Source organism: Scyliorhinus torazame, chromosome 2 (assembly GCF_047496885.1).
Source record: "Scyliorhinus torazame isolate Kashiwa2021f chromosome 2, sScyTor2.1, whole genome shotgun sequence".
NCBI lineage: Eukaryota > Metazoa > Chordata > Chondrichthyes > Carcharhiniformes > Scyliorhinidae > Scyliorhinus > Scyliorhinus torazame.
The window spans coordinates 251,482,565-251,501,639 of NC_092708.1; the positions used below are offsets into that span (position 1 = coordinate 251,482,565).

Here is a 19,075-nt window from a genome sequence, read left to right on the forward strand (position 1 = left end):
AGGTGCCTTCCAGCAGGGCTCTCAGCTTCTTTCAGCCTAGAAACTGATCGGGAAAGTGCTAATTGTAAATAGTTGCTGCTGAAAGGGGTAAGAGCCCCAGAACAAAGTATCAGACAGTCCAGTCCGAGGGAGAAAGGTTTAACACAGAGAGGGGGCTGACTCAAGTGGGATCGGCCCTAACACACACAAACCTCTCCTGTACACACCTCATACACAGAGTTAAAGTAGAGGGGGTCCCAAGTGTTGGTGAGCGAAGTACAGAATAAAATGAGTGAGTGGAGGGCAGACATTTATTCTCGAGAGGGCGGCACAGTCACACTGGATGAGAGTTAGATTGGGTATCCGGAAATTGCATCAGATAGACTGTAACATTTTACACTGAACCAGTTACATTCGAAACAGGGTATATCACCATTGGAGTAGGCTTAAACTACAGACACAGTGTAGCACATTGAATCTCGATGTACAACAGGTCCAGGAGTTACAGTGGGAATAAAGAGACCCTGTGTGAGAGGTAGACCCAGTTACATTACAGACACCGTGAGTGAGTGAGTAATAGAGGCGGAAGTTGCAGATATTGTGCAGACCGAGTCATTCGAGTATGAGGCCAGTTAGACTGGAGATACAGAGAGACCAACCTGTATCTCAGCGCCGCCTACAGCTTCTCGAGGTTTTCCCGGGAAAAGTCACAGAGAACATCCCATTACTCGGAGCAAGTCAGACCTGAGACACCCCCCTGCCCCCAGACCTGAGCCACCCCCCTACCACCAGACCTCAGCTACCCCCTTACCCCAGACCTGAGACACCCCCTTACCCCAGACCTGAGACACCCCCTTACCCCAGACCTGAGACACCCCCTTACCCCAGACCTGAGACACCCCCTTACCCCAGACCTGAGACACCCTCTTACCCCAGACCTGAGACATCCCCAAATCACAGACTGAGATATCCCCTGCCCCCCGACCTGAGCCACCCCACTACCCCAGGCCTGAGACACCCCCTTACGCCAGACCGAGACATCCCCTTACCCCAGACACCCCTTACCCCAGACTGAGACATCCCCTTACCCAAGACCTGAGACACCCCCTTATCCCAGACTGAGACATCCCCTTACCCCAGACTGAGACATCCCTTTACCCCAGACTGAGACATCCCCTTACCCCAGACCTGAGACACCCCCTTACCCCAGACCTGAGCCACCCCCTTACCCCAGAACTGAGACACCCCTTACCCCAGACTTGAGACACCCCCTTACCCCAGTCCTGGGACATCCCCTTACCCCAGACTGCGACACCCCCTTACGCCAGACCTGAGACACCCCTTACCCCAGACTGAGACATCCCCTTACCCCAGACTGAGACACCCCCTTATCCCAGACTGAGACATCCCCTTACCCCAGACTGAGACATCCCCTTACCCCAGATTGAAACACCCCCTTACCCCAGACTGAGACATCCCCCTACCCCAGACCTGAGACATCCCCTTGCCCCAGACTGAGACATCCCCTTACCCCAGACTGAGACATCCCCTTACCCCAGACTGAGACATCCCCTTACCCCAGACTGAAACACCCCCTTACCCCAGACGGAGACATCCCTTTACCCCAGACTGAGACACCCCCTTACCCCAGACTGAGACATCCCCTTACCCCAGACCTGAGACACCCCCTTACCCCAGACCTTAGACACCCCCTTACCGCAGTCCTGAGACACCCCCTTACACCAGACCTAAGACATCCCTTACCCCAGACTGAGACACCCCCTTACCCCAGACCTGAGACACCCCCTTCCCCAGACTGAGACACCCCCTTACCCCAGACTGAGACACCCCCTTACCCCAGACTGAGACACCCCCCTTCCCCCAGTCATGAGACATCTCCTTACGCCAGACCTGAGACATCCCCTTACCCCAGACTGAGACATCCCCTTACCCCAGACTGAGACACCCCCTTACCCCAGACTGAGACACCCCCTTACCCCAGACACCCCCTTACCCCAGACCTGAGACACCCCAACCCCAGTCCTGATACTCCCCCTTACCCCAGACCTGATACTCCCCCTTACCCTAGACCTGAGACACCCCCTGACCCCAGAACAGAGACACCCCCAACCCCAAACCTGAGACACCCCCTGACCCCAGAACTGAGGCACCCCGACCCCAAACCTGAGACACCCCCTGACCCCAGAACTGAGACACCCCCTGACCCCAGAACTGAGGCACCCCGACCCCAAACCTGAGACACCCCCTGACCCCAGAACTGAGACACCCCCTGACCCCAGAACAGAGACACCCCCAACCCCAAACCTGAGACACCCCCTGACCCCAGAACTGAGGCACCCCGACCCCAAACCTGAGACACCCCCTGACCCCAGAACTGAGACACCCCCTGACCCCAGAACTGAGGCACCCCGACCCCAAACCTGAGACACCCCCTGACCCCAGAACTGAGACACACCCTGACCCCAGAACTGAGACACCCCCTTACACCAGACCTGAGACACCCCCGACCCCAGAACCGAGACACCCCCTGACCCCAGAACTGAGACACCCCTGACACCAGAACTGAGACACCCCCTGACCCCAGAACTGAGACACCCCCTGACGCCAGAACTGAGACAACCCCTGGCCCCAGAACTGAGACACCCCCTGACCCCAGAACCGAGACACCCCCTGACCCCAGAACTGAGACAACCCCTGACCCCAGAACTGAGACACACCTGACCCCAGAACTGAGACACCCCCTGACCCCAGAACTGAGACACCCCTGACCCCAGAACTGAGACACCCCCTGACCCCAGAACTGAGACACTCCCTGGCTCCAGACCTGAGGCACCCCCTGGCCCCAGAACTGAGACACCCCCTGGCCCCAGAACTGAGACACCCCCTGACCCCAGAACTGAGGCACCCCGACCCCAAACCTGAGACACCCCCTGACCCCAGAACTGAGGCACCCCGACCCCAAACCTGAGACACCCCCTGACCCCAGAACTGAGACACCCCCTGACCCCAGACTGAGGCACCCCCGACCCCAAACCTGAGACACCCCCTGACCCCAGAACTGAGACACCCCCTGACCCCAGAACCGAGACACCCCCTGACCCCAGAACTGAGACAACCCCTGGCCCCAGAACTGAGACACCCCTGACCCCAGAACTGAGACGCCCCCTGACCCCAGAACTGAGACACCCCCTGACCCCAGAACCGAGACACCCCCTGACCCCAGAACTGAGACACCCCTGACCCCAGAACTGAGACACCCCCTGACCCCAGAACTGAGACACCCCCTGACGCCAGAACTGAGACAACCCCTGGCCCCAGAACTGAGACACCCCCTGACCCCAGAACCGAGACACCCCCTGACCCCAGAACTGAGACAACCCCTGACCCCAGAACTGAGACACACCTGACCCCAGAACTGAGACACCCCCTGACCCCAGAACTGAGACACCCCTGACCCCAGAACTGAGACACCCCCTGACCCCAGAACTGAGACACTCCCTGGCTCCAGACCTGAGGCACCCCCTGGCCCCAGAACTGAGACACCCCCTGGCCCCAGAACTGAGACACCCCCTGACCCCAGAACTGAGGCACCCCGACCCCAAACCTGAGACACCCCCTGACCCCAGAACTGAGGCACCCCGACCCCAAACCTGAGACACCCCCTGACCCCAGAACTGAGACACCCCCTGACCCCAGACTGAGGCACCCCCGACCCCAAACCTGAGACACCCCCTGACCCCAGAACTGAGACACCCCCTGACCCCAGAACCGAGACACCCCCTGACCCCAGAACTGAGACAACCCCTGGCCCCAGAACTGAGACACCCCTGACCCCAGAACTGAGACGCCCCCTGACCCCAGAACTGAGACACCCCCTGACCCCAGAACTGAGACACCCCCTAGCTCCAGACCTGAGACAACCCCTGGCCCCAGACCTGAGACACCCCCTGACCCCAGAACTGAGACAACACCTGACCCCAGACCTGAGACACCCCTTGACCCCAGAACTGAGACAACCCCTGGCCCAGAGAGCTCCTCTGCTATACTTCCATAACCCCAAATTTCAGTAATAAGAATTGCTCCCTCTGCAGCCCAAACAACCCAGGCCTTCATATCCCTGAAGGTTAAACAAATTACTGCGGATGCTGGATTCTGAAATCCAGAAAATACTGAATTATCTCAGCAGGTCTGACAGTATCTGTTTCGCGTCTGGGTGACTTCCTATTCCTCCTTCCCTGTCTCCAGGTAGCTGGAACACTCTCCTACTTGAATTCCCCTCAGGCAATTTTCAGACCCCCTGGACAATCCCCCCGCCACCCCGTCAATTTCAGACCCATTGGATTCTGCTGGGTCAGTTTCACATCCACTTGGCAGCCTGATCGGAACCGGGCTCGGTTGATGCCTGGCTAGGGGGCAGGCAGTGCGATGACTTCTTGCCAACACCAAGCTGAAGTTTATATTTCCTAGTTTTGTGAACCCGAGTGAAACGATCCTGATCGAAGATAAACAATAAACACAAATGCAACACAACAGCGACTTAATCAACCTTCCAACTTGTAAACTAAATAAATCCCGAGCGCCCAAAACAAGAACCGTTTGCCAGCAAAACAGTGCATGTTTATGTATTTTTGCCTCTATCTGTTGCCCTGGCATGTCCCGGAAATGAGAACAAGTGAGTTAAAAATGCCTATTTAAAAAAGCCTCCTATAAGTTAGCACATAAACAAGCAAAACAACGCAAAGTGGTTTTATGGTGGCTTTTTAATCTGCCACAAGGGCGCTCTTTTTGATAAGAAAACTAAAACCAGATCAAGAAATCTGAGCTGGATTTGACAACCAGTTCGCAAATCAGTTAAGTGCAGAAACAATATTGACAAAGAGACGTTTAAGTTGTTTTATACGGTTTTTCCCGGGCGGAATAATGGAAACACGATTGCACGAGAAAGAGATAAAGGAGATGCGCAGGAGAAGGAAATTCGGTTGCTGTAAAGTGCACTTACCCGGAGATAACTGAGCCGTTTTATGTCGATTTGTGCACACTCCTTACAGTACTCTGATTAATCATCGCGATTTGTGCGCGTCCTACTGTTTACCGCCTGTCCCGCCTGTCAATCAAAGCTCGTCACAATCGAACAACCATGGCATCGCCAATCAGCAGCCAGTTCTCGCCCACCGAAGAGGCCGACCCCGGACCGGCTGAGCCGCTGCCAATCACCCCTTTAAACCAGCCAATCACCCTTCCTCTCTCCGCCCGTCTTGCAGTGCCGGCTTCCCACCACTGGCCGTGCTGTTTCCCCCATCCCACTCCGCCGCCTCCCCCGCAGCGCCACCTGCCGCCGCTTCCAATCCCCCGCCGCTCCAGTGTTCTGCGGTCCTGCCACTTGAGTGGCTGCCCGTCTCCCGTGGCAACGCGCGCCGGCATCTAGTCCTGACGTAATGTGAGGCGAGCACTGCACCAATCAGAAAATAGATGCCGATAGTTACCAAGCGAGAAGGGCATATGCTATCCAATCAAAAACGGCCATTTGTCTCTTCCCCCCCCTCTGCCCAGGGGCTGTCAGAAAGGGACACGGTGGCGGGGGATTCCCCAAACAACGATCTTAAAGGGGCATGTCGCTGCACTTAGATTCAAATCGGCACACATTACAAATACATATATATGTATCTATCAATATGCATTTGGTTTGTATCTCAAAGACTGGGCCTAACCTTGAACCACGGAGGTCTCAGATTGTGCATTGAGTGAATTGAGAACCAGTATAGGGAGTTAATATCTGGAGATATCTGGATCAAAAAAGCTTAGCAAGGAGGTACAACCCAACATTACATACAGTGCCACACAGTGGCCGTATAAACTTTTGTTTCATTCATGGGATGTAGGTGTTACTGGCTAGGCCTGCATTTATTGCCCACTCCTAATTGCCCTTGAGTAGGTGGCGGTGAGCTGCCTTTTTGAACCACTGCAAGCCATGTGATGTAGATTCACCCACAGTGCTGTTTGGGCGAGAGTTCCAGGATGTAGACCCAATGACAGCGACCTGAGTACATAAGCTAGGTCAACAGCTCTGGTGCCAGTAATGAGGGAATACTGCACTGTCGGAGGTCTTTAGGATGAGTATTAAACCTGCCCTCCCAGGTATACTCAAAAGATCGCTTGGTACTCTTCAGAAGATGAGCGGGGAAGTTCTCTCCTGTGTCCAGACCAATTCTTACCCCAAACTAACAAAGAACAATACAGCACAGGAACAGGCCCTTCAGCCCTCCAAGCCTGTACCGGTCATGATACCACCTTTGGCCAAAACCCTCAGCACTTCCTAGTGCCGTATCCCTCTATACCCATCTTATCCATGTATTTGTCGAGACGCCTTTTGAACGCCGTTAATGTATCTGCTTCCACGCCCTCCCCTGGCAGCGCGTCCCAGGCACTCACCACCCTCTGTGTAAAAAAAACACCTCATACATCTCCTCTAAACTTTGCCTAACAACGCTAAAAATAAATTATCTGGTCATTATCACATTGGTGTTTGTAGGACATTACTGTGTGCAAATTGCTCCATTTCCTGCATTAAAACAGTGACAACACTTTGTAGTATGACACTGGCTATAATGTATTTTAGGAAGGTTTGAGATTGTGTCAGATGCTATATAAATGTAAGCCTTTCTTTCAAGGAATGGTCTAGGCATTAACATTTCATAAAATCACAGGATCATAGAATCTTTACAGCACAGAGGAGGCCATTCAGCCCACCCTGTCCATGAAGCTCTCTGCAAGAGCAATTCAGCTAGTCCGACTCCAATCCATGCTCTCACAGTCCTGCAACTCTTTACTCCTCAGCGCTGTATTCGCAGTCACTGTCTGAAAAGGTTTGTTGAAAACGAACTGCATCTGCAGCCATGCTTTAGTGCCCTCAATTCCTCGGACACCAACCACCATCTTCTAAACGTGCCCTTTGCCCTGTGTATCGAGCTTAGGAAATGTGGATATTTAAACCCTTCCCTACCAGCCTCAGTTCTCCCTAGCCTTCTCCAGCACTTAATGCCTGTGCAACCTTTCTGCCCTATTCACACCTTCTAGCAGATCCCTCCTTCCCCTCTTCTCTCTATATATCCCACACTTTTGAATGTTCTCCCTAGACCCATCTGCATTGCTACCTTCCTTCACTCCTTCGAAAGCTTCCTGAAAGTCATCTTTCACTATACTTTTTGATCATTTTATCTGATACCTCTCCTTCATCTATCATTAGACTTAAAGTGAAGTACTTGAAGATATTTTATGGCCCGAAAGGGGCTACTTCGATGTAAATAATTGTTACTGTGGTCATGTATTGCTTTCAACAGTCCCATAGGAGATGCCCGAGTTTGCACCACTAATTATTGGAGTAGTTCCAGTCCCTGTTCGTCATGTGGATTCACTCTCCAGTGTCAAGCTGATAAACCTGTTGTTCCAGTTGTACACCCTTTCCAAGGAAGTGGCGGGCTCTGGTTGTGCCCAGGTGATGGCCTACACAGTTTTAACACCCATCCCAAACCCCCCCCCTCCGCCCGCTCACAAAACCCCTGTGATCCCCACACTGAGAAATGTCACGACCATAATCCTTGGTCCTCTCTCACAAGATGCAGCACCACCATAAGGAGAGTCCCTCTTGTGGCCTTAGAATCATAGAACCGTGCAGCATGAAAGGATGCCATTCAGCCCATCAGATCTGTACTAGCTGCCATGCCCAGTTAAGAATGTCACATTTCTAACTTTCAAGTTACAAACTTTATTCAATGTGGTCTTCATGAAATTGACTTTTAAAAGTAGCCAATGTGCTGTGAAAATGGATGCTGAGGGTCAGGTGACCTTTTGTGGCCCATTGACAGAAAAAGAAGTAACTCAGGTCTCTGACAAGTTGTCAAAATGGAAATGATCATGGATGGAAGCCCTTCCTTGAAAAGATATTTAAAATGTGAACCACTTGTGAATGAACACCGCCTATTGACTGGGTATTTACCGAAACTCAAAATCGATAGTCCATCAGATTCAGTGTCTGCAAGCCTGACACTTAACAAAAAGAGGTGTGGTGAAACCAGTTCATCACAAGACGGTTTGAACTGCCACTATTCATGCCCTGTTGGCTTCCAACTTCCAATATTTTTTGTGGACAATAGAAATACTGATCATGTGGTCATATGATTGAAACGGACTTCAGATAACATACCTTATTACTCCAAGAACCAGCCAGAGACAGGTCAGTCTGGAAACCAACAGGACAAGAGGAACCATCCCTCCAGCAGGAAGACTGGAACTCTGCTGGAACAACCAGTCAACCCAGACAGTGAATGACGGAGTAGCTAATTTATATCCAACTACCAAGATTCACCTCCACAGAAACTCGGCCGTGACGTTGTCTGGAAATCCAAAAATTTCCAACTTCCATTCATCCAAAGAACCACAAGAGAGAGAGAACCCACCCAGACCTGTACCGCATGCATCTTAAAGACTAAAATGTGAACACGTGATTTGCTTCTTGTGTTTCTGTTAATAATCTAATTGTATGCTTCATCTCTAGAATCCATCTTTACGTGTGTGTGTGTGTGTGTGTGTGTGTGTGCGCCGGGGGATCATGAAACTAAAATGATCTTTTCATGAAACTTAACCTAAAGCCTGCTTCGTGTCTATTACAAAAAGTCACAACAAGTAAGAGCCTTTAAGGCTCTTCCTCCACAATATATATCTTGCTGTGGACACCTGAGAGTTGGAGGAAAATGGGAAAACCTATCCCACCTATCTCTCTCCCCATCTGTAACACAGCCCTTTGTAAGTGTTGTCCAATTGGCTCCATTCCCTGCTGGCACCCCAAAGCCCCACAAAGGTGTCCTTTTCAAGTATTGATCCAATTTTCTTTTGAAAGTTATTATTGAAGCTGCTTCCAACACTCTTTCAGACAGTGCAGGGCAGATCATAACAAAAAACTCACTGCTTGAAAAGTGAGTTCCCCTCAGCAACCCTCTGGTTCTTTTTACCATGATCGTAAATCCGTGTTCTCTGGTTACGGACCCATCCATCAGTGGAAAACTATTTCTCCTTATTTACTTTATCAAAAAACCCACATTGATTTGAACCACCTCCTGTTCTGGAACTTTTCTTGTTACCCCCAGCATAATCTTGGAATGCTTGGCTGCACAAAATATATATTTTTCTTGTTGAGATTTACAATCCTTTTCTAGACTCACTGAACATTGTATGGAACAGGCTACCCAGAAAAATGGAAGCAGTTCATTTTGATTCATTGCAAATTACAGTTAACAGGTTTTGTTCAGGAAGTTTTGGGAATGTGAATAATTTGAGACAGGATATTTGGTGTCTGTAGCAGGTTTGGGAGAAATAAATACTTTGGGACCATGGTTCTGAAAGCTCTCCATAACTGGGGCATTCCCCCCACTTTGTATCTGGGCCGCTTGTAGACTAGTTGATAGAGATTGATTGCTATTGTCATGTGAGAGTACCTTTTAGAAATGGGTGTTTATAAATGGGTGTGTATATAAGTATCTGTAGTGAGAGTACTTTTAGGAAATTGGTGTTTATTACGGCAATGCTGTCAGAGAGTGGGTGGAGCTGGGCTGTATGTCAGCTTTTTACTTTTGTTTTAGGCTGTTTGCTGCAGGGTGTGTTTTAGTTTCGTTTTCAGTGTTTCAGCGGCATTCCGAGGCCCTGGCTTGGACCTGTGCGCGATGATCTTCATAGATTTCCCAACCCACCAACGCCTCAATTTTAAAATTTTCATCCGCGTGTCCGAACTCCACCCATGGCCTCACCCCTCCCTTTCTCTGTCATCCCCTCCAGGATCTCTGCGCTTCTCCAATTATGGGCTCTCGCGCAGCCTCGGCTTTTGTCACTCCACCATTACCAGCTGTACCTTCAGCTGCCTGGGCCCGAAAGCTCTCGAATTCCCTCTCTGAACCTTTCTGACTTTCTTTTCTCCTTAAAAACCGTCCGTAAAACCGACCTCTATTTGGTCGTCTACCCCATCTCTCTGACACGTTTTTTTTTTTTTGTTTGATTACGTTCCTTGGGATATTTTACTACGTTAAAGAGACTGCATAAATGCATTATCGTGATTGGGTTATCGACCATTCATTCCTCGTATTACATGATTCCACTGAAAACATCTAAAGTGCGTTGAAGGCCCTAGGGTTTGTGTGGGCAAGGAAGCCTGATTTCCACATGGAGTTACAGAGGGAGAGAGAGATCAGAGGGTTCCCTGTATGTGTGAAATCATAACAAACTCATAGGGCTGAATTTCTGGGCCTTGATGGGGTGTGTGGGTGCAGAATAGAGTGACAGGGGTTCAGAGTTTCAGGCAGGCTTGAAGCCGCCCCCCACTGCCCTGCCCCCACCTCCAGATTCAGTTACAGCTGCTTCACAGTGGTGGATCAGCTGTTTGATCTATTTTTTTAACTTTAAGTTTGATAAAGTTGGAGAGGATGGGCCTCCATTTCAGAGCAGTCCCTTCCTCACTTGCCTGCCATGGTATCCTGTTGCTGGTTGCCTCCTATTGGCTGTCCAGCTTCGAGAGCCCGCCCGCGATCCTCAACTGGAGGCTGCTAAGGTGGCTAATTGGCCAACGTGGGGAAAATCACATTGAGTGACTGTTCCTCAAAGAGCGGCCCCCATTCGAGGCTGGCGGAAGAGTCCTGACACCTGCAAGAAAATTCCTGCCCATGATCCTTTTAATTGTTCTGCGGGCCAGGGCTGGGGAGAATTTTCCCCAAGTCTTTCTTTCCCCCATGGAGTCTGAGTTTCTCAGTGGGTTTTTTTTGCATCCCCAGGAGAGGATGTGCGGGAGAGGAAGGAGAGTAGGAAGTGTCTGGGCATGACGCTGCTCGATTATGAGTTATGTGTTGGCCTGATGGTCTTTTCCTTTATTATTGAGAGGGGAGAACACAGAGTGGAGAAAAATACAATCAGTGGAGAAACCACAAAGAGAAGTGGCAATCTGGTAGTGTATTAAAAACTCTGTTAATCATACAATATTAATTTACTCACACCCTAATTTCCATAACTCAAGCATCTTGTGGTTACACAGTATGTCAAAGGCAGCTCAGTCAGGCAGCTGTTCAATCAGAGTTCCATGTGGGGGAGTCAGATCCTATTGTTTTGCTCTGTTGTGAACACTGTAGACTGTTGTTGTCCATTGCTTAAAGCTACAATCTATTCATGTGTTTACCGAGAGCCTCTGACAAGGGTTCAGCAGTCAGTAACTGCACTGCCAACAAACACGTGCGCTGTGAATGAGATATTCCCACTTTGTGCCCCCACACGTTCACCTCCAGCACAGATCACTGCTCCCACTCTCTCTGCGTCGACACTACATTTATAGCCAGCCTAGGCATAATGTTTCCCAATTGTGAATCATGAGGCAGTGTAATTGTAGTCTATACAGGGCTTAATTGTAACACGGGGAAAACTAGGGCAGCAGTGATGTCAATACTGACGTGTGTCATGGGCATTCTTGAAGTAATGCTTCAGATTTTGATGCACAGGTCATTGTTGGACTAACCACTTTGTTGATCCAAGCGAATGCCGCCTCAATCATCCCTTCTGAAACCTCGGCATGTCGAAGCAAGAGGCCCAGGTTTAGCACTAAAAATATACCAATAGCACGGGTCGTTGCTTCACCTCAGAAAACTTTGTGTCCAGCACTAGAAAAAGGCTTGAAGTTATATAGTGTCTTTAATGACCTCAGAAATTCCCAAAGCACTTAACAGCCAATGAAGTACTTTTGAAATGCCGTCACTGTTGTAATTTAGAAAACACAACAACTAATTTGCACAGAGCAAAGGTCCCGCAAACACGGAGACAGAAATGGGACTCTGATTGCCATCTCAGGGAAAGATTGGAGCCTGCATGCTGTGCTCACTCCAACCTGTTTCCCCAAGTGATGGAGGCAACGAGGCTCGACAATGTTCGGTGTCAAACCATCTCCAAGGGGCTCGGAGGATCAGGATTGTTTGATGATGAAAGGCAATGCGTTATTTCACAGCCATACATATCACCTCTCTCCAGCCATTTCAACCGTCATGACCAGCTGGCACGATAATCCCTCCAGCAACAGTCACTGGACAGCAATCTGCATTAGAATATACCACACAATTTCCTATTTATCCCTAACCCATGGCACTGAGGGTGTGTTCTTGAATGACTCTGGCTACCTGGGACGGGGATATTAAACTAGGATCTTCCTCATGCCTCCGCCATCCCTCAATAAACTAAGGAGCCATTGGGGAAGCAAGTTAGGCCATCTGATGGCCTCTCTTATCTCAAAGGGATAGAAGAAGCTCAATGGGTTGAAAGGGCCGCTTTACCAGTTGCAGTGATTGTAAATTCTTCCTTTCTGCTCAAACAATAACACTCTTTGCCGCTTAAAGGGTTACTTCAAGCAGTAATGACAAGTGAGCTCCAGGTCAAGGGTCATGTCAGGTCATCCTTTCACTGTCACAAAGCCTTTGATGCATTAGGAAAAAAGGAGAACACAACAACTCTGAGCAAACAAATGAACAGGTAAAGAAATTCATTTCAGTGAAAACAAGCCTTTAACACGGCTCCTTATGGTTAGATGCAACCCCAAATGTAAATGGCAAAATAAGATTCTTTTTAAATGCATAAAGTATATCAGGAGAAATGGAAGTCGAGAGAATGAGTTCAAGTTATCCTTGATGGTGAAAGGAAATAACTGTTATTTATATAGCGCCTTTCACATCCTCAAGAGGTCCCAAAGTGCTTCTCAGCCAATTAAGCACATTTGAAATGTGGTCACTGTTGTAGCGTAGGAAGCACAGCAGCCAATCTGAGCACAACAAGACCCCAACAAACAGCAATGCGATAATGATTAGATCATTTGTTTTTGTAAATTTGGCTAAATATTGTCCAGGACAGTCAGGCAAACACCTTCACTCTTCTGCTATTGGCCGGGATTTTATGGCCGTTCACGCCCGCGACATCCTCTAGTCCTGACGACGGCGCTGGGTTCCCTGGTAGCGAAGGGTGCGAACAACGGAAAATCCCATTGACAGCGGCGGGACTGGAAGATACCGACATTACCAAAGGCCTCCGCTGCCACAAAACACGCTGCGGGGGCAGGGTGGAAAATCATGCCCATTGACTTTTTTACATCCACCCCAGAGGACAAGAAATATTGTTTTTGCATCTCATCTGAAAGCCGACACCTCTGAGAGTGCACTGAGACCAAGGCCGGGATTTTCCGACCCGGTTGCCAAGTCGGAGAATTCCCAGGGGGGGGGTATGAAGGGTAGCAAGGATAATCCCGGGAATTACAGGCCGGTGAGCCTTACTTCAGTGGTAGGGAAATTACTGGAGAGAATTCTTCGAGACAGGATCTACTCCCATTTGGAAGCAAATGGACGTATTAGTGAGAGGCAGCACGGTTTTGTGAAGGGGAGGTCGTGTCTCACTAACTTGATAGAGTTTTTCGAGGAGGTCACTAAGATGATTGATGCAGGTAGGGCAGTAGATGTTGTCTATATGGACTTCAGTAAGGCCTTTGACAAGGTCCCTCATGGTAGACTAGTACAAAAGGTGAAGTCACACGGGATCAGGGGTGAGCTGGCAAGGTGGATACAGAACTGGCTAGGCCATAGAAGGCAGAGAGTAGCAATGGAGGGATGCTTTTCTAATTGGAGGGCTGTGACCAGTGGTGTTCCACAAGGATCAGTGCTGGGACCTTTGCTCTTTGTAGTATATATAAATGATTTGGAGGAAAATGTAACTGGTCTGATTAGTAAGTTTGCAGACGACACAAAGGTTGGTGGAATTGCGGATAGCGATGAGGACTGTCGGAGGATACAGCAGGATTTAGATTGTCTGGAGACTTGGGCGGAGAGATGGCAGATGGAGTTTAATCCGGACAAATGTGAGGTAATGCATTTTGGAAGGTCTAATGCAGGTAGGGAATATACAGTGAATGGTAGAACCCTCAAGAGTATTGAAAGTCAAAGAGATCTAGGAGTACAGGTCCACAGGTCATTGAAAGGGGCAACACAGGTGGAGAAGGTAGTCAAGAAGGCATACGGCATGCTTGCCTTCATTGGCCGGGGCATTGAGTATAAGAATTGGCAAGTCATGTTGCAGCTGTATAGAACCTTAGTTAGGCCACACTTGGAGTATAGTGTTCAATTCTGGTCGCCACACTACCAGAAGGATGTGGAGGCTTTAGAGAGGGTGCAGAAGCGATTTACCAGAATGTTGCCTGGTATGGAGGGCATTAGGTATGAGGAGCGATTGAATAAACTCGGTTTGTTCTCACTGGAACGAAGGAGGTTGAGGGGAGACCTGATAGAGGTATACAAAATTATGAGGGGCATAGACAGAGTGGATAGTCAGAGGCTTTTCCCCAGGGTAGAGGGGTCAATTACTAGTGGGCATAGGTTTAAGGTGAGAGGGGCAAGGTTTAGAGTAGATGTACGAGGCAAGTTTTTTACGCAGAGGGTAGTGGGTGCCTGGAACTCGCTACCGGAGGAGGTGGTGGAAGCAGGGACGATAGGGACATTTAAGGGGCATCCTGACAAATATATGAATAGGATGGGAATAGAAGGATACGGACCCAGGAAGTGTAGAAGATTGTAGTTTAGTCGGGCAGCATGGTCGGCACGGGCTTGGAGGGCCGAAGGGCCTGTTCCTGTGCTGTACATTTCTTTGTTCTTTGTTCTTTGTTCTTTGGGGACGGGAGAATTGTGCACCGCTGCCCCGACACTGGCTTCACCATTGTCCGGTGCTTTTTTTCAGGCGCCCATGGGATCCGCGCATGTGCGCAATGGCCGTCGTATTCCGCGCATGTGCCGACACGTGCGGGCCGTTCCGCGCAGGCTGGAGCTACGGGGATCACTCAGGCACAAACCTAGCCCCTTAGAAAGGTGAGAATTCCTCACTTTCGGGGGCCGTTGACGTCGGAGTCATTGGCGCCAGTTTTCACGCCGGCGTGGGGACATAGCCCCATTATTAGAGAATCCCGCCCCAAATGTCTAGTCTTGTTTAGTAGGAACAATACTGGACACTATTAGAAAGGATGTGATAACGGGGCGCTTAGAAAATATCAACAGGAATAGACAAAGTCAACATGGATTTATGAAAGGGAAATAATATTGGATAAACTGGTGTTTTCTGAGGATCCCATGGAATCCATGGGCGGCACGGTAGCACAATGGCTAGCACTGTTGCTTCACTGCTCCAGGGTTCCAGGTTCGATTCCCGACTTGGGTCACTGTCTGTGCGGAGTCTGCACGTTCTCCCTGTGTCTGCATGGGTTTCCTCCGGGTGCTCCGGTTTCCTCCCACAAGCTCCGAAATACTTGCTTGTTAGGTGAATTAGATATACTGAATTCCCCCTCTGTGTACCCGAACAGGCGATGGAATGTGGTGACTAGGGGCTTTTCACAGTAACTTCATCACAGTGTTAATGTAAGACTACTTGTGACAATAAAGATTATTATTCTTACAGAAAGAGGCCATTCAGCCAATTGAGTCTGCATCGACCCTCTGAAAGAGCACCCTACCTATCCCCGTAACCTCACCTAATCTGCACATCATTGCGCACTAAGGGGCAATTTAGCATGGCCAATCCACCTAACCTGCACACCTTTGGACACTAAGGGGCAATTTAGCATAGCCAATCCACCTATGAGGCTCTCTGCAGTGGGGTGCAGGGCTCACTCGTGCCCTTCACTCCCTCTGGGAAACTTCTTGAATCTGGCAATCATAATTGAATGATCTTTTATTTTTCTGCCTCCGTAGATAGTTCAGGCAGTGCCCTATTTGCACACCCCCCCTTCACCAACACTCCGACTCCCACCCTCCCCACCACCCTCCTTTCCCCTCTCTCCCCACTGTTGCTAACTTTTCGGTTGGTTCAATTGCTCTGTTTTATTACCTTTGCTCTCGATTCGCCAGGTATCTTTATAATACCGCCACGAGATTCAAGTCCAAGTCATGATCAATAACTTAATACACCGATTAGTAAGATTCAAATCAAAGCTCATTTATTATACACAGTAATCGCTACTCATGCACAAATTCTACGTCTAAGCTACTTCTACAACTAACAGGCCTATACTTAACTTCGGACTGGCCACCAGGTCAGGGCAACAAATGGCCTTTCGTTCAAGTTCTGAGTCTGCGGGATTCGAAGTTGGTACGGATTGGTAGCTAGGAGCGCCTATCTCGTAGCGAGCGTTGAATTAAGACTTATGGTCTTTCGGCGGTCACTGCACCGGTCACGGTCACGGTTGGTTCGCATTGCTGGGTGACCCGGGCAGGAAGAAGAGAGCGAGTTGAACTTGGGGGCTTAACTTAATAGTCCCCAGGGGCTTCCCGCCTTTCGGGGCGGACCCTGTACCTGGTTCTAGGTGATTGGACTTCGTTCCAATCGCTTGGTTCGATTTCTCCAATACTGGAGCGGTTCCCTGATCGATGGGCGGTCTTGAGGTGTCCATTAACCTCTTTTGTGTTGGCTCCTGCTGGCGCCGGGGAGTTTGGCTTTGCTTTATTTATCCCAAATGTTTCAATTGCACCCGGGGATTGCGCATTATATGTAGATGGCTGCTACATTATCATGCTGATGGTCGCTGGTATCGATGCTGTCTGGGCTTTTGCAGAGTTTTAATACACAGCAAACCTGCACCTGCTGGTTTCTGCCTGTGTTGGCTGAATTTCCCTTCAGCCTTTGCCGTTCGCCTTTTAACTCGGGAGTTGGCCAACTTAGGTGGCTACACTCCCGCCTTGTGATCCTAACGCGAAGCGTGAAGGATCACATAACTGCGTTGTCTTCATTCCCTGACCCGGTGAGCACTTCTTTCATGGCCTCTACACTGACCATAACTATGCAAAAAAAATTTAACTGACAATTCTAAGGGGCGCTATGTCAAACAGGGACATGCATTACAAAACAAGAAAATGGGAACCTCTAACTATCCTTAATACACTACACTCACTTAAACCTTTCATCACTCTAACTTCCTCAACCATACAAACAAAATCATAGCAGTTTATACACATTTTTCCTGGCTTGGCAGTCAAGCTCAGGATCGTACAATTGCTCATGAACATTTCTTTATTTACAACAAAAACGCAAACAAATGCTCTTTATTATAGATCGCGGGGGTCGGGGGTCTGGTCGTATCCGAAAATAGGGGATCTGATCCTATATACCGGGGTGCGAGTGCGGTAGGCTCTCCTTCTCCATTTTCTTAGACGCATAGTCTGCATGATACAGCAGAGTATCGCCAATACCAATAGGGATTCTATCAAGTAGGACAGGGAGTACCAGGTTATAAACCTGGCACACCAAGATGGTGTGGTGTCGCTTGTGACTGGGCTCTGGGTACTGTGGGGAAATGAATCATTAACGGCTGAGGTCAGGGGGTTCGCGTTCACGCACAACCAAATGTCCATTATAATGATGAACCACGCGGAGGATGTCCTCATGGTTCTTCTTTCACTTCTCTTCTCTTCTCTTCTCCTGTCCTGGAGCTTCTGGAGTTCTGTGGAAACAAGCATAGTGTCTGTTCCTATCTTGGTTTAACATCTCGTATGATAGTCTGTCTGTCCTTTAGTGCCAATTACTCCCTTTATAATTGGTCACTATGTGTGACTCCCTCATTTTTTTTTCTTTCAAAAACCGAATTTCAGGACAAGACACACATTCAAATAATGAACCAGTGCGAGCTGTCTCGCAGTCTGTGCGATTTGCCATCCAAATGTTTGAGGATGTAAATAGCATATGGTTGGCAACCTAAGGGTTACCTGAAACAAAACAAAATTTTTGAACTAAAACTTTCCAAAATGAGTATGGGCCGCGACGGGTACGATTTGGACGGGGTCCCCGGGTAGGACGGCGACCAATGCCGTGTGCCCCCTACCCAAGCGTAGCTGACCAGAGGGGGTTCCCAGGCAGGGCGGGTCCCAAGCCGTTTCTCCACTGCCTGAGCAACCGACAAGAACGGGCGAGAAATGTAGTCATCGTGGGGGGTTGCCTTATTGGTTCTACCTTCGAACCAGAAGGGCAGTTACGAACGGGCGTCTGTCGACAGACGAGTTCATCTGAACAGGCGTCTGGGACAGTAGCAAGTCTCTGTGGGAGTCCTCAGAGATTTAGGCTGAAAAGGCGTGGGGCCGTGGGAATTTTTTTTTTCCGGTCTAACATACAACATGTAACAAAACACTGCAAACAACATAAAACATGCTGCAGGTTCTATCAGAAAGGACACCGTTTTCTCCCAAGCGGTTCCTTTTAAAACGTCATCTGGACACCTCAGTTATCGGTCGCGAACAGGGTCGCAAAAGGGTTCTCGTTTTGGGAGTCAGACTCAAGGTCGTCATCTTCTCCCGGATGCCAAACTCTCGAGTGTATCAGGGCTGATAGGGCTGCTTAGTGTGATTTGGGTTCGCTCTCGTCATTCTGGACGAGTCTGTACGAATTATCTCGGTGCCAATAGGTGGTGTCTAGTTGTGTGGGGACGGAATCGGGGTCGTCATTGTAGGTCGGTGGTCGGTGGTGGGGTTTATGTAGGAAAGTGATCATGAAGGGATCACTCGAATCGTGCTCAGATTCGTTGGGTGTGGGTCCTGTTGCATGGGGATAGTAGGGAGGCGTGCTGTGGCTATTGTCCGAGTTACAGTCGCTGTCTCTGCTGCTGCAGTCTGTGGGCATTCCGGGGTGGAGTGTATATTTCGGGGGTGGAGTCGAGGTTGAGTCCGTGGCTGGGCTGGACGTGTTGGGGGATGGTAGGGTTACGTTGGCTGTGGGCGGGGTCTGCTGCGTCGAGCATGACGTGGTGTGCGTGGTTAGACTGTGTTCCATATGCCTTCAGCTGTTTGATATGGAACCACACAGTGTTTCCATTGGGGTACTTTATTTTGTAGATGGAAGGGCTTACTTTGTCCGCAATGGAATATGGACCCGAGTACTTTGGTGACAGGAATGTGCTGGGGTTGTATACGGAGAGCATGACTTGCTGTCCTACACTGAACTCAGACGCATGCACTGTCATCGAAACAGGCCTTGCTCTGTTTCTTTCTTGTGC

General features: G+C 49.5%; 1 protein-coding gene across 2 annotated transcripts in view; it reads right to left on the reverse strand.

The window, feature by feature from the left end:
• LOC140397269 (bcl-2-modifying factor-like) overlaps positions 1 to 5,104 on the reverse strand; it is a 162,564-nt gene extending 157,460 nt beyond the window's left edge. For both annotated transcript variants that reach the window (XM_072486142.1, XM_072486143.1), the window contains exon 1: positions 5,000 to 5,104. The gene's annotated coding sequence lies outside the window, so the exon portion shown is untranslated. The remainder of the gene's footprint in view (positions 1 to 4,999) is intronic.
• Positions 5,105 to 19,075: the final 13,971 nt, after the last annotated feature.